This window comes from Ambystoma mexicanum, chromosome 6q (assembly GCF_040938575.1).
Source record: "Ambystoma mexicanum isolate Mex_15411 chromosome 6q, UKY_AmexF1_1, whole genome shotgun sequence".
NCBI classification, from domain to species: Eukaryota; Metazoa; Chordata; class Amphibia; order Caudata; family Ambystomatidae; genus Ambystoma; species Ambystoma mexicanum.
In genome coordinates, this window is record NC_090937.1 from 545,173,024 (window position 1) to 545,186,417 (window position 13,394).

Sequence of the window (13,394 nt, forward strand, 5' to 3'; positions counted from 1 at the left end):
GAGGAATTGAGGTCCAGGACCCTTGTGAAGGCCCGGCGCCTCGTGGAGGGGGGGCGGGGCCGCATGAGTTCCATCCAGATGAGGGTCCTGGAACGCGTACGCCTAGCGCTCCACGCCCAGATCCTTGAGAGGGAGGCCCGTCTGGAGTTGAGCGGTAAGTGTCCAAGCATTACTGTGTGAGACAGGGCATGTGGCGGTGTGCTGGTTCTATGATACTTGCCTGTATGTGTGCCATAGGCCATGTATGCATGTATGTGTGCAGGGACATCATGGTAATGCATGTGCGACCAGTGATGTGTGATCCACATGGTTGTTGCATGTGTTGAAATGCCGCATGGGGAGCCCTATGCAGATTTTGAACATGAGAGCATGCCAGTCTCTGTACCTGGGCATGGGTGGGGGTGAGGGATGGGTGCTGATGCCAGGTACATATATGGTAGCCATGTCTGTGTGCCTGACCTGCGTGTCTGTGACTTGTGCATGCCATGGATGCATGACACATGTGTGTGACAATGCACAGATTCAGTGAAGCAGGCAAATTACCCTTGTATCCGCTGTGTTTGTTGTGTTTGGGGCCAGATGGATGTGACTGAGGTGAAGTGTGTGCATGTGATAGGCATGAGCCATGATGCATGTGAGTTACATATCATTGAATGTTTCAAGAGTCCATTGGACATGCATGGAAATGTCCATGGCATGCACCATGCCTGTTACTGTGTGTGTTTTGCCTGGACTGACCCATGTGTTGTGGAGGGACATGATGGAAGTGTACTTTGACAGTGGTGCTCATCTGCTATTGCTTCCTGTCTAGGGGACCATTGTACAGTGCCCTGATGCTTGTGTTCTTTGTCTCCCTCTACGCAGCGGCTAGTGAAGAAGAGGGCGGAGACGGCGCTGTGGAGCAAGGCGGCGGGGATGCCCCCACGGCTGCAGCGGAAGGGGTGGGTGAGCCCCCACAGGGGCCTGCTACGGTGGGAGACGGTGAGGAGCCATCCAGGTTGGTGGTTTGCACAGAGGAGGAGGAGGCCGCCACTGGGGCACACATGGGGCCTGGTGGGGGCATCCCTGCTGGTGCAAGTGGTGCAGTCCAGGGCCAGGGGCAGGAGGCAGCACAGGTCACCGTGGAGGGGCCTGTGCATGTCGCTGTCCCTGACCCTGTGAGTGCACCACCATGCACCAGCAGGGATGCCCCGTCCCAGGCCCGTCCGCAGGTAGAGGGGATGTCCATGTCACCTGACTCCCCTCCACCTGCGGACGTGGGAACCCCTGGCCGTGTGGAGAAGGTCCTGATTGGGGTCGCGATGCGCACGGCTGTGATTCATGATGCCGTGCGTGCTTCCCGGGAGGAGCACGCACGTCATCACGAAGTGCACCGTGCCGACGTGGCCCAATTGGGATCGGCCATGTTCGGGGGTTTCCTGCATGTGTTGGCCAATGTGGCGGCCCTCTCCTCCTCTGTGCAGGCTATCCGCCAGTCGTTCTCCTTGCCGTCTTCCAGCCCAGATGCCACCAGGGCCCCCTGTGGACCTGCCCCGACCAATGCAGCCAGCTCGGTGGGGATCCCATCCCTGCCACAGTTGGGAGTCGGAGGTCCAGCAGGGGTGGACAACACAGCAACTGGACCCCAGCAAATGGAAGATGTGAGAGCATCATCAGGCAGGGCACGTGCACGACGGCGTCGGTGGTTTCCATCAGCCTGGATGCCGTCGTGCTGGCAGAGGCAGTGGCGTCGGAGGCAGCAGCGGGCTCGACGTGGGAGGCATCATGGCTCGGGGCCATCAAGATCAGAGGGGCAGGCATCGGCCGGAGGGCAGGGCAACCCTGGGATGGTGGTGTCTTCCGTGTGGGAGCAGTTGGTCCAGCGGATAGGTGCGGAGCGGCAGCGGGCGGAAGAGGAGCGGCTCGCCATGGTCAGGGCGGAGTTCTCCATGCGTCGGGCGTTGAGGCGGGCTGAGTGCCTCGAGGAAGCTCGCAGGGAGTTTGAGCTGAACATGGGGTTATCCCTGCGAGACCTCGGGGCCAGGACAGAGTCCCGCCTCCAGGACATCGACATGGAGTTCGATGATGCCCTGGCCAGCAACATCAACAAGTGAGCCGCAGGACTTGCCCGCTGCCTTTGTATATAGTTATATAGTTAGTTAGTGTTAGGTTTCCTTTATTTGTTTTTATTATTTTGGACCGCTCGGACAATGGCCACTTTTTTGTATATATTTTTTTCATTAGGTAGTAGTAGGTTTCCTTTATGGTGTTGGGCTCATGGACCCTGGTACATTCCTGTATTTAGTTTGTTTTTTTAAGGAAAATTTTCTTTTTTTCATTATTGTGTTCACCATGTGGAAATGGTTTTTCATTCTTTTGCTTCTACTTGATATTGCTTTGGTCAACATTTGTTTTTTTATTCCTTTTTCGTTTTTTGATTTTTACTTTTGTTCTCCAACATGGACCATTTATTTTGTTATCCACATAGTTGTATGTTTGATTTGTTTACTTATTTTTAATCTTTAATACATTTTTTATTTTTACTTCCACTTGTCTTATTTTGTCTTTGGTTTCATACATGTCATGATATGGGTTTTGACATTCACTTGCAGCCATTGTGTATGTGTGTGTGACGGACATGTGTTCATTTACATACTTGCCATTGGGGTTGTGTCATGTAATTGCATTCACTATGTGGGTGGATGCATTCCTTGCCTGGGTGTTTGTGCTGGGTATGCTGCCCATTACTGCCATGATTGTGTATCGTCAGGACCTGGGGGCAGGGGGACATGGGTGGGGGCCTGGTGGAGGGTGACCCTGCACTGCTGGGGTGTGGGGGTGTGGGGGTGGTGGGTGACATGAGTGGGGGCCTGGTGGAGGCTGCCCCTGCACTGCTGGGGTGTGGGGGTGGTGGGAGACATGAGTGGGGGCCTGGTGGAGGGTGCCCCTGGTGGCTGGGGTGTGGGGGTGGTGGGAGACATGAGTTGGACATGGGTGGGGGCCTGCTGGCAGGTGCCCCACAGTGCTGGGGGGTGGGGGGGGTGGGTGACATGAGTGGGGGCCTGGTGGAGGCTGCCCCTGCACTGCTGGGGTGTGGGGGTGGTGGGAGACATGAGTGGGGGCCTTGTGGAGGGTGACCCTGCACTGCTGGGGTGTGGGGGTGGTTGGAGACATGAGTGGGGGCCTGGTGGAGGGTGCCCCTGGTGGCTGGGGGTGGGGGTGGTGGGAGACATGAGTTGGACATGGGTGGGGGCCTGCTGTCAGGTGCCCCACAGTGCTGGGGTGTGGGGGTGGTGGGTGACATGAGTGGGGGCCTGGTGGAGGCTGCCCCTGCACTGCTGGGGTGTGGGGGTGGTGGGAGACATGAGTGGGGGCCTGGTGGAGGGTGCCCCTGGTGGCTGGGGTGTGGGGGTGGTGGGAGACATGAGTTGGACATGGGTGGGGGCCTGCTGGCAGGTGCCCCACAGTGCTGGGGTGTGGGGGTGGTGGGTGACATGAGTGGGGGCCTGGTGGAGGCTGCCCCTGCACTGCTGGGGTGTGGGGGTGGTGGGAGACATGAGTGGGGGCCTGGTGGACGGTGCCCCTGCACTGCTGGGGTGTGGGGGTGGTGGGAGACATGAGTGGGGGCCTGGTGGAGGGTGCCCCTGGTGGCTGGGGTGTGGGGGTGGTGGGAGACATGAGTGGGGGCCTGGTGGAGGGTGCCCCTGGTGGCTGGGGTGTGGGGGTGGTGGGAGACATGAGTGGGGGCCTGGTGGAGGGTGCCCCTGGTGGCTGGGGGGTGGGGGTGGTGGGTGACATGAGTGGGGGCCTGGTGGAGGCTGCCCCTGCACTGCTGGGGTGTGGGGGTGGTGGGAGACATGAGTGGGGGCCTGGTGGAGGGTGACCCTGCACTGCTGGGGTGTGGGGGTGGTGGGAGACATGAGTGGGGGCCTGGTGGAGGGTGCCCCTGGTGGCTGGGGGGTGGGGGTGGGTGGGTGACATGTGTGGGGGCCTGGTGGAGGGTGCCCCTGGTGGCTGGGGTGTGGGGGTGGTGGGAGACATGAGTTGGACATGGGTGGGGGCCTGCTGGCAGGTGCCCCACAGTGCTGGGGGGTGGTGGTGCAAGGGGACATGAGTTGGTGTTCATTAGTTCAAGGAGACATGTGCCTTTGCTGGGGGGCATGCCCATGTTGGGTGGGCTGCCTGCGGGACATGACCAGGGATGCAGGGTAGTCCCCTGTGGTGTGGGCTGCCTGCAGGGGCCGTGGAGGGTGTACAGGGTACACCTGGGAGGACCCACACTGTCAAATCACATGTGGATCTTCCCGCGCACCCCTGAAATACACGCGCCCAGGCTATTCGCGTGTGGAACTTCCCGCGCACCCCTGAAATACACGCGCCCAGGCTATTCGTGTGTGGAACTTCCCGCGCACCCCTGAAATACACGCACCCAGGCTATTCGCGTGTGGAACTCCCCGCGCACCCCTGAAATACACGCGCCCAGGCTATTCGCGTGTGGAACTTCCCGCGCACCCCTGAAATACACGCGCCCAGGCTATTCGCATGTGGAACTTCCCGCGCACCCCTCAAATACACGCGCCCAGGCTATTCGCGTGTGGAACTTCCCGCGCACCCCTGAAATACACGCGCCCAGGCTATTCGCGTGTGGAACTTCCCGCGCACCCCTGAAATACACGCACCCAGGCTATTCGCCTGTGGAACTCCCCGCGCACCCCTGAAATACACGCGCACCAAGGCTATTCGCGTGTGGAACTTCCCGCGCACCCCTGTAATACACGCGCCCAGGCTATTCGCGTGTGGAACTTCCCGCGCACCCCTGAAATACACGCGCCCAGGCTATTCGCGTGTGGAACTTCCCGCGCACCCCTCAAATACACGCGCCCAGGCTATTCGCGTGTGGAACTTCCCGCACACCCCTCAAATACACGCGCCCAGGCTATTCACGTGTGGAACTTCCCGCGCACCCCTGGAATACACGTAGCCCGCTCCCCCAGGCCCGATCGCGTGAGGAACTTCACGCGAACCCCTGTAATACACGTAGCCCGCTACCCCAGGCCCGATCGCGTGAGGAACTTCACGCGAACCCCTGTAATACACGTAGCCCGCTCCCCCAGGCCCGATCGCGTGTGAAACTTCACGCGAACCCCTGAAATACACGTAGCATGCTCCCCCAGGCCCGATCGAGTGAGGGACTTCACGCGAACCCCTGTAATACACGTAGCCCGCTCCCCCAGACCCGATCGCGTGTGAAACTTCACGCGAACCCCTGAAATACACGTAGCACGCTCACCCAGGCCCGATCGCGTGAGAAACTTCACGCGAACCCCTGAAATACACGTAGCCCGCTCCCCCAGGCCCGAGCGCGTGAATAACTTCACGCGAACCCCTGTGATGCACGTACCCTGCTGAAATCGCGTGTTAGACTTCCCGCGCACCCCGGTATACACGCACACCTATTTTTTGTCAGCGGGTGTCCGTGTTTGTGGGTACCCCTTTGCACGTCATTTTTCCTGGAGGGCCACAGTATGGGACATTCATCATGGCAGTATATAGGTGCTATTTTTTGGCGCACCTTTTGGCGCACATTTCTTACAGCCGCAGAGATGCTACCGCCTGCTTTCTTGTGGCGGTCGTGTTTGTGCCTGTGCGCTGGTTTGAGCGTGCGCTTTTTTCCCCTATTCTATTCCATGAATACGTGTTGTAGGCGAGCGTGTGGGCGTTCCGCGCACTTGTGCCCTGTACTTCCCCCGTGACGCCCACGTTTTGGCAAGTTGTTCCCCATTCCGAGTGTTACGCCCGTGTTCCGCCTACTTTTGTTGCGTGCGCCGCGCTATGTGCGAATTTCGCTGTGGCCTGTGCGATTTTCACTGTGACCTGGCGCACGCTGTTAGATGGCCTGTGCGCCAACGTGCGCCGCGCACTTTTTTATCGCACATACGCTGGTTTTCTCGCGCACGGCCTTCCATGAATCGACGTGCGCTGCTTTTCGTGCGATTTTCGCAATTGCACTGCGATTTTCGCTATTCCACTGCGATTCGCACATTTTTGCCCACTTGCGCCGCGCTAATTATTCCATGAATCGGCCTCTAAGTGTTTTTCTACAATTATACTGTAATTTCTCCCATCGTTTAATTTTATATTTTTTTAGATAGTTGTGTGTGTAAAAAAAGAATTTAGATAGCAGACAGGTTTGGAAGTGACAGTTGATTATAGCAGATGGGAAAAATAATAGTAAATTCATTTTATAGGTTATACAGGTTAAGTGGCAGTTACTCTGTTCATATGCATTTATAAGAGTTGTACATGTACTGTGCAAAAAATATGTATACCTGTAGTTTCTATTCATGTATGTGGATATGCATGCAGCTGCAAGTAGAAATCTTGGAGACTTGTAGAGTCGTTTTTGTAGTAGGTGCTTTCCAATGATATGAGACTTGTACTCAGAGTGATCAACAGTACATTTGAAGTGCTGAACTCTGATGATGGAGTTAGATGTAGAGGTCTACCATGTGATTGGTGGATGGTTGTGCGACTGCTTAGCTGTATCCAATGAGGGAATGGCAGAGAGAGTGAAGTGGAAAGAGTAGAAGGGCTGTCTAACAGTTACGCGGTCCGCGGACACCATGGCTTTCCACGGACAGGGCGTGCCACATCCGGTGTTTTCCAGCAAATCCAGCATGGAAAGGGGACTGTAGGGATTACCCAATCAGGTGTTGAGGTTGTGAATGTTTGTTGAAAGAGACTGTGTGTAGTGAAGATGGCAGAGGTGGAGAAAGTCAGGGTGTTGGTGCTTGGAGATATGTTTGTGCATGGTTTACAGCCGTGTGCTCAATGCAGGCATGTGGCAAACCATTTTGATGTTAAAGGACTGGAGGTGGTGTGGAGCACTGTGCCTGATTGCAATGTAAAGGGAATTGTACAAGTTTGTGAAGATATGGGCAGGATGAACAGTCCCCATGTGATAGTTTTGCACTGTGGTGCTTTCCATTTGGGTTATGTCAGTGCCCCTACTTTTTTGGCAGATTTGGAACACTTGGTTCAAGCAGTAATGAACATCCTTCCAAATGCCAAACTTAATTTTTCTGGATTACTACCTAGGGCAATATGGGACAATAGTTCTGTTTTTTTCCTCAGCAAAACATTGCTAGGTGTGCAATCAACTGAGGCATGTGTGCATTCTTGCTTAGAGCTGGTATGTTCTTCTATAATAATGAGAATATTCATTCCAGTAATGCTGTTTATTTTAAAGAAGATGGCACTTCTTTATCTTTTATGGGAAATGTCATGCTGTTCTGGAATGTAAGGGTTGCTTTTTAGAAGGTTAGTTGAAGATTTTAGGAGTAAAGTAAGAAGAAAAAAGAAAAAATAATACAAAGTTACAGGTGTCTGTCAAGCATCTGCAAAACCCCCCCAAAAAACGTCTCTTTTCAGAGGGGAAATGGGGGACACTATTTAATTTTAAATTCACCATGCTCAGATTTTCAAGATGTCTGCGGACAGCGCATATTACAGACAGGGATTTCGTGGTGGAGAGGCATGAAAATGAGAATGAGCAGAGCAAGGGATTGGTCAATAAAGTTTATTGGGTGTGTTGTGTAAGGAGAGAGTTTGTAAGAAAGTCTTTTTTCTCAGAGAAGAACAGATGGCTATGGCTGTGTGTTTCAGAAAACAGATTATCTGGATTTTGGGAGACTCATGGATACATTGGTTGGAGGTGCATGCAGAATGCTGTGGCGTAGCTGCAGATCTTGGATTCCCTCATGTGGAAGTGCATTGGCATGGAGTGCGTGGAATGAAGTGGCTGGACTTGTGATACTTTGGAGACACAGCATCATCCAGACATAATTATAATTCATTGAGGAGGGAACAGCTTAGGACATGTGTCTGGAATTTCTTTGGAATTTGCAATGGAAGAAGGACTTGGGAAGGTCACAAACATTTTTCCAAATTCTCAAGTATTTTTTTCTCGTATTGCGCAGAGACAAATGTGGCTGCGTTCTTCTTCATTTGGTCCACAAATGGAGAAAGCGAGGAGCAATGTCAATAAGGCTGTGTGTGCCTTTTTAAGAGATGTTGGCATGTCCTCTTTTCACAATGAAAATATTATGTTTCGTACCACATACATTTTTCGCAGAGATGGAGTCCATCTTACTTATGCTGGCAATCAGATTTTTCTGAGAAATGTACAAAATGCATTGCAACCTTTTTTTGAATTGCAGCCATCCATTTTGCAGTAGGTGTTGACCATTTGAAGTTTTTTTAAACACAAACACCACCAAAAGGCTCTTTTCAGAGCCACCACTTCCTCCCAGAGAAAAGTACAATGGTTATGATAGGGCAGCACCCCAAAATTTTAGATGTCTGAAAACTGTCAGCGGACTTCTAAAAACACACAGGGCCCTGCTCCATTTATTTGCCACTTCTTTTTTTAAACTGTGAAAGGCTGCTCTGAAAAGAGCCTTTTTTTGGGGGGGTTTTGTTGTTTTATATATGTTTTTGGTTTTTTACACACAACACACTAGGAGATGAGGGGAAAGGAGGTTAAGGAAGGGACACCAACCACAGGGATAAGAAAGGGCAAGTGGAGAGAGGAAGATGTAGGGTGGGCCTTATTTAGCTGGTAGCATACCTACTCATGGTCCGTGATCGCAGTCTTGAAAGCACTCTGAAGACTCTCCCCCATGCAGAGTACTGCGTCGCAGTACATACACAATATTGTGACCCTCGAAAAGTAAGGGTCAAAAGTATCATGGATGGCCTGTGAGGCAGCTGAAGGGATGTGCTGTCCCACTGGAGTGTCTCTTGTGGTGACAGGAGCAGAAACAGAGGATGTTGTAGAGGAGCTCAACCTACTAAGTTTATCACAAGGTACAACCTTGCGAACAGCCACATCGTGGAACGACCTTAGGTGTCGCTTCATGGATGTCGTACCAAAGATGTACAAACCAGACCTCCCACGAATCAGCACCATTTTGCACTGGTTGCAGGTGACCTTGTTCGCACATGCTTTTGGTATGTCACCATGAATGGTAAACAACCACCACACCCAAGACTCACGGCGAGTGCTGGTAGTAGGCATTTCCACTACCTCATCCTCTTCCTCCGCCCCCTCTACATCCTCTCACCTGTTCCCCTCTGCAGGTCCTTGGGGAGGTGTTAGTGGTGGAGGGGGTGGGAATGGTTCTGAGGCACTAGTTGCACCAGCTGGAGCAGCAGCAACCACAGATGCCATCAGAACTGATGATTGGATGCAGCAAGAGCAGCAAAATCAGCAAGATCACCAACAGCCAAAATAGACAATGCTCTGTGAGGTATCCAGAAGCACAATGAGGATGAGCTTCTGGGGTGTGGCCTTTTACAGGGGTGCAGGTGCACGCTGCATGGACAGCCGCGCTGTCCGCGGACATATCGAAAACCCCAAAAAGGCTCAAACATTTCCACAAAGTATGTAGGAGGCCAGGGTCATTGTCTGGGACATGTGCAATGGTGAATTTTTACAGTAAAATACTTTGGATTGTCTAAAAAAGTACTTTAAAAATGTTTGGGGACGCAGATAGTGTCCGCAAATAAGGACTCACGCTCAGCGTGGAGGTGGTCACATGATGATGTCGCGAACACGTCCGCGAATGGGACTAGTGTCCGTAGGACACCAAATGCGTAGGAACGGTTGTGCGCATGTGCGCAGGTGTTCTACGGACAGTGTTCTGGTCCTCAAACTAATTAAAAGTGTGACACACATTAGACGGACAGTTACGGACAGACGCGATGTCCGTAGGACTAATGGATGTGGTGCGCATGTGCGTAGATGTTCTACAGACAGTACGGACAGGTATAGTGTCCTTAGGACACCTCCATTTGGGTTAATTGAGGACATTCCGGACACCGAGTGTGTTCTAAGAACAGTTCCATGTTGCTTGCGGACAGTACGGACAGGTAGAGTGTCCTTAGGACACCTCCATTTTGGTTAATTGCGAACATTCCGGACACCAAATTTGTTCTAAGAACAGTTCCATCTTGCTTGCAGACAGTACGGACAGGTATAGGGTCCTTAAGACACCTCCATTTTGGTTAACTGAGGACATTCTGGACACCTAGTGTGTTCTAAGAACAGTTTCATCTTGCCTGCGGATAGTACGGACAGGTATAGTGTCCTTAGAACACCTCCATTTTGGTTAATTCCGGACATTCCGGACACCGAATGTGTTCTAAGAACAGTCCCATCTTGCTTGCGGACAGCACGGACAGGTATAGTGACCTTAGGACATCTCCATTTTGGTTAATTGTGGACATTCCAGACACTTGGTGTGTTCTAAGAACAGTTTAATCATGCCTGAGAACAGTACAGACAGGTATTGTGTCCTCAGGACACCCCCATTTTGGATAATTACGGACATTCTGGACACCTGGTGTGTTCTAAGAACAGTTTCATCTTGCCTGTAGACAGTACGGACAGGTATGGTGTCCTCAGGACACCCCAATTTTGGTTAATTGTGGACATTTCGGAAACCCGCGCTATCCGCGGACACCTTAACTACCTTTATAAAAAGAAAAACACAAAGGACTGAATTAAACCGCACATAATATTTTTTTTAATCATATACAGATATAAAATTTATGAAAGAGACGGGGAAGCAGAAACTGACATAAATACAAGGGAATTAGGGGTTTGGAGAGGATGGATGGGAGAGAACGAAGCGATGGAAGACTCATCATAACTTTTTTCTTGGTGGTGAGGGTTTGAGGATAGATGACTGGGACATGGAGAGGGGGAACAGGTGCATGTGGGACAATGATATGTATTCTTTTCTTTTATGTGGTCCTCCACAAAATGTTTCAAAAGATTGAAATTTTCCATAAGCATATCCATTTTTTGTTCCATGCGCTGAGAGTATTTTCTAATGTCTCTTTTGCTGTATTATTTTCAATGTTTGTATGGTCTGTTAAAAAAATATATATGTTAAGTACACATAAAGTAATGATTATTAATTTGCTTATATAGAGAAGTGTCTACCATTAGTATCACTGTATTCAGACATTTCCTCACGTGGGAAATTTTCTTCAAGCCATTCCAAAGTACTGGACATTTCTGTGTAAAAACAAATATATTACTTTTAGTGTATCAAATACTACCCCGCTACCCCAGGCCCGATCGCGTGAGGAACTTCACGCGAACCCCTGTAATACACGTAGCCCGCTCCCCCAGGCCCGATCGCGTGTGAAACTTCACGCGAACCCCTGAAATACACGTAGCACGCTCCCCCAGGCCCGATCGCGTGAGGGACTTCACGCGAACCCCTGTAATACACGTAGCCCGCTCCCCCAGACCCGATCGCGTGTGAAACTTCACGCGAACCCCTGAAATACACGTAGCACGCTCACCCAGGCCCGATCGCGTGAGAAACTTCACGCGAACCCCTGAAATACACGTAGCCCGCTCCCCCAGGCCCGATCGCGTGAATAACTTCACGCGAACCCCTGTGATGCACGTACCCTGCTGAAATCGCGTGTTAGACTTCCCGCGCACCCCGGTATACACGCACACCTATTTTTTGTCAGCGGGTGTCCGTGTTTGTGGGTACCCCTTTGCACGTCATTTTTCCTGGAGGGCCACAGTATGGGACATTCATCATGGCAGTATATAGGTGCTATTTTTTGGCGCACCTTTTGGCGCACATTTCTTACAGCCGCAGAGACGCTACCGCCTGCTTTCTTGTGGCGGTCGTGTTTGTGCCTGTGCGCTGGTTTGAGCGTGCGCTTTTTTCCCCTATTCTATTCCATGAATACGTGTTGTAGGCGAGCGTGTGGGCGTTCCGCGCACTTGTGCCCTGTACTTCCCCCGTGACGCCCACGTTTTGGCAAGTTGTTCCCCATTCCGAGTGTTACGCCCGTGTTCCGCCTACTTTTGTTGCGTGCGCCGCGCTATGTGCGAATTTCGCTGTGGCCTGTGCGATTTTCGCTGTGACCTGGCGCACGCTGTTAGATGGCCTGTGCGCCAACGTGCGCCGCGCACTTTTTTATCGCACATACGCTGGTTTTCTCGCGCACGGCCTTCCATGAATCGACGTGCGCTGCTTTTCGTGCGATTTTCGCAATTGCACTGCGATTTTCGCTATTCCACTGCGATTCGCACATTTTTGCCCACTTGCGCCGCGCTAATTATTCCATGAATCGGCCTCTAAGTGTTTTTCTACAATTATACTGTTATTTCTCCCATCGTTTAATTTTATATTTTTTTAGATAGTTGTGTGTGTAAAAAAAGAATTTAGATAGCAGACAGGTTTGGAAGTGACAGTTGATTATAGCAGATGGGAAAAATAATAGTAAATTCATTTTATAGGTTATACAGGTTAAGTGGCAGTTACTCTGTTCATATGCATTTATAAGAGTTGTACATGTACTGTGCAAAAAATATGTATACCTGTAGTTTCTATTCATGTATGTGGATATGCATGCAGCTGCAAGTAGAAATCTTGGAGACTTGTAGAGTCGTTTTTGTAGTAGGTGCTTTCCAATGATATGAGACTTGTACTCAGAGTGATCAACAGTACATTTGAAGTGCTGAACTCTGATGATGGAGTTAGATGTAGAGGTCTACCATGTGATTGGTGGATGGTTGTGCGACTGCTTAGCTGTATCCAATGAGGGAATGGCAGAGAGAGTGAAGTGGAAAGAGTAGAAGGGCTGTCTAACAGTTACGCGGTCCGCGGACACCATGGCTTTCCACGGACAGGGCGTGCCACATCCGGTGTTTTCCAGCAAATCCAGCATGGAAAGGGGACTGTAGGGATTACCCAATCAGGTGTTGAGGTTGTGAATGTTTGTTGAAAGAGACTGTGTGTAGTGAAGATGGCAGAGGTGGAGAAAGTCAGGGTGTTGGTGCTTGGAGATATGTTTGTGCATGGTTTACAGCCGTGTGCTCAATGCAGGCATGTGGCAAACCATTTTGATGTTAAAGGACTGGAGGTGGTGTGGAGCACTGTGCCTGATTGCAATGTAAAGGGAATTGTACAAGTTTGTGAAGATATGGGCAGGATGAACAGTCCCCATGTGATAGTTTTGCACTGTGGTGCTTTCCATTTGGGTTATGTCAGTGCCCCTACTTTTTTGGCAGATTTGGAACACTTGGTTCAAGCAGTAATGAACATCCTTCCAAATGCCAAACTTAATTTTTCTGGATTACTACCTAGGGCAATATGGGACAATAGTTCTGTTTTTTTCCTCAGCAAAACATTGCTAGGTGTGCAATCAACTGAGGCATGTGTGCATTCTTGCTTAGAGCTGGTATGTTCTTCTGTAATAATGAGAATATTCATTCCAGTAATGCTGTTTATTTTAAAGAAGATGGCACTTCTTTATCTTTTATGGGAAATGTCATGCTGTTCTGGAATGTAAGGGTTGCTTTTTAGAAGGTTAGT